Source organism: Bubalus bubalis, chromosome 9, assembly GCF_019923935.1.
Source record: "Bubalus bubalis isolate 160015118507 breed Murrah chromosome 9, NDDB_SH_1, whole genome shotgun sequence".
Classification (NCBI taxonomy): Eukaryota; Metazoa; Chordata; class Mammalia; order Artiodactyla; family Bovidae; genus Bubalus; species Bubalus bubalis.
In genome coordinates this window covers 19,149,792-19,153,158 of record NC_059165.1, presented here as the reverse complement: position 1 = coordinate 19,153,158, position 3,367 = coordinate 19,149,792, and the positions used below count along the sequence as shown (strand labels likewise).

General features: G+C 38.8%; 1 pseudogene; it reads right to left on the bottom strand.

Annotated features, from left to right (window-relative positions):
• Positions 1-240: 240 nt before the first annotated feature.
• Positions 241-703, bottom strand: LOC102398593 (annotated as a pseudogene).
• Positions 704-3,367: the final 2,664 nt, after the last annotated feature.

Genomic DNA, 3,367 nt, shown 5'->3' with positions numbered 1-3,367 from the left:
CTCTTCCAGCTCTCTCAGGCCTAAGGGTGGGGGTGGGGGTCAGGGGTTGTGTTAATGCTGTAGCCCCTGGTTACTGCACTAACCCATGACTTCCCTATATTCTGCCTACACTTTGTAAATCTCTCCATATGAGATTCTCCTTTAAATACTTAGCTTGACTTTGCTTTTTATTTCTTACTGTAGGACCTCAATCCCTCTATTTAAACAGTACAAAAGATATTTACTAATTTTTTTGGTGGGGGGAGCAAATGATTTTTTTTTTTACAAATACACCAAAGAATCATGCAATGCTGCCAGCATTGGAAGGCATCCTGGACCACAACTCAGCACATTCCTTTGCAACTGGCCCTGTGATGGCAAAATCTTTCATTTCCCCTTTATTGTTTACTATGACCCCAGCATTATCTTCAAAATAAAGAAACAAACCATCTTTTCTATGGTATGACTTTCATTGTTGAATTACCACCACTGGATGTACCTTCTTTCTGAGCTCTGCTTTGCCTTTCTTGACTGTGGCCATCACCATGTCACCCACACCAGCAGCAGGAAGTCTATTCAGTCATCCCTTGATCCCCTTCACCGAGATGATATACAGATTTTTGGCTCCTATGTTGTCAGCACAGTTGATCAGGGCTCCAAGCGGAAGACCCAAGGAAGTCTGGAATTTCACACCAGAGGACCCACCACGACCTTGCTTCGACATCTTGAACACCGGAAAGGGACAACAACAACAAAAAAGCTTTACTAGTTTTTAATTTGCATCTTTTACAGCCATAATGTTCAGGATTTGTTGGTGGCTCAGATGGTAAAGAATCTGCCTGCAATGCAGAAAACCCAAGTTTGATCCCTGGGTCAGGAAGATCCCCTGGATCTTCCTCCAGTGGATACTTACTCCAGTATTCTTGCCTGGAAAATTCCATGGACAGAGGAGCCTGGCAAGCTACAGTCCATGGAGTCACAAAGAGACAGACACAACTGAGTGACTAACATTTTTACTTTTTTTTTCATGAAGTTGTGGATTTATAGGAGAAGAAATAGTATATAAGTTAAATAACAGTGCTAGAATTGAGGTTTTGTAAGGATATGTGTGGGCAAGTGCTGAGGAATTTTTGCATCTTTTACCCATGACAGTGAAAGTCTCTCAGTCATGTCTGACTCTTTGCAACCCCATGAATTATACAGTCCATGGAATTCTCCGGGCCAGAATACTAGAGTGGGTAGCCTTTCCCTTCTCCAGGGGATCTTCCCAACCCAGGGATCAAACCCAGGTCTCCCAAATTGCAGGCAGATTCTTTACTAGCTGAAAACCTGCCAGTATTTCCAGGGTCTCATTGATGAGATGGGACTCCATTGGCTTCTACTATATCTCTACTGTTTTGCAGCAGCTAGAGAAGGAATGAGGATAGAAAGTGATGGCAGAGCTCTTTAAATTTTTCTTTTTTTTAAAATTCATATTTCATGGCATATAAGGCAATAATCATGTTGTTGAGTTCAGCTTAACCTTCTTCCTTCAGCGCCTCTCTGGATACTATGGCATCAAAGTATAGGCAAAAGACAAATGTTGGTGGTTTACCAAGGTATGTCAGAGCTATCTATTCCTAGTTATGAAATATGGATATTAAAATGATATGGATATGGATATTAAAAGAAACTGAGATTACTATCTATAATCTAGTAAAATAATCTATCTCTGTATATATACATATAGGTGTATTAATATATACTTGACAGTCATATTCATAGGGAAAATAGTTTCTAAAAATGTATAATCAACAGAAAATGCTTTTCAAATTTGCTGTCATATTCAATGTCATTTACTAGTGTTCACATTTTGCTTAGATTTTCACTAAATTTATAGTTTTTCAAAACTAAATATTTTGAAAGGATTGTATATTGCAAGGTATTATCTCCTCATATGCCCTTATGGCAGAAAGTGAAGAGGAACTAAAAAGCCTCTTGATGAAAGTAAAAGAGGAGAGTGAAAAAGTTGGCTTAAAACTCAACATTCAGAAAACGAAGATCATGGCATCTGGTCCCATCACTTCATGGCAAATAGATGGGGAAATAGTGGAAACAGTGTCAGACTTTATTTTTTGGGCTCCAAAATCACTGCAGATGATGACTGCAGCCATGAAATTAAAAGACGCTTACTCCTTGGAAGGAAAGTTATGACCAACCTAGATAGCATATTCAAAAGCAGAGACATTACTTTGCCAACAAAGGTCCATCTAGTCAAGACTATGGTTTTTCCAGTGGTCATGTATGGATGTGAGAGTTGGACTGTGAAGAAAGCTGAGCGATGAAGAATTGATGCTTTTGAAGTGTGGTGTTGGAGAAGACTCTTGAGAGTCCCTTGGACTGCAAAGAGATCCAACCAGTCCATTCTGAAGGTGATCAGCCTTGGGATTTCTTTGGAAGGAATGATGTTCAAGCTGAAACGCCAGTACTTTGGCCACCTTATGCAAAGAGTTGACTCATTGGAAAAGACTCTGATGCTGGGAGGGATTGGGGGCAGGAGGAGAAGGGGATGACAGAGGATGAGATGGCTGGATGGCATCACTGACTCGATGGATGTGAGTCTGAGTGAACTCCGGGAGTTGGTGATGGACAGGGAGGTCTGGTGTGCTGCAATTCATGGGGTCGCAAAGAGTCAGACACAACTGAGTGACTGAACTGAACTGATCTCCTCATAACCTCTAGCACATCTGTATGGCTCACTTATCAACAACCCATAGAACTGAAAACTTGGATTAGAGAAGACCTAAAGGTAACAGGAATGTCCTTAAACCTGTCTAATCCCTAAAGGTACACCTGTGGAAAAAGAAAGCTGGAGGTGGGATTATGAACACATAAAATATATTGTTTTTCTAAAACTACCAAACTTGACTAAACTCTATCCCTTGATTCTAAATATATGTTTGGAGCCAAGGAAATAGAACTGGAACAATATTTACTTCATTACAAATTTTTCCATTTAATACTTAACTCTAGCTTTTTCAGCAATGGGGCTTGAATTCAATAAACCATTTAGGCATTATCTGCATATTTTTGTGAAGGTAATGTGATAAAAGAATCATCTGTAAATCTATAATAGAGTTGAACATTTAGGTGAGTGTGTCCCCATGGGAAGTCTTACAGTTACTATAATTTTGCAGAAGAATGTTGTTACATACATCTGATTAGTTTAAGCTACAGATTTAGAAAAAAATGAAAAAGAATTGTTGAAGGCAGCACCTATAAATATTTTTTTCATCCACTGTACTTAGGAAATTGTATAGATTCTTAACTAGAGAGAATTAATATTTTATATTTTATTAAAAGATGAAAGGACTAAAAATTTCCCATATCTTGTTAAGTGACCTATAAA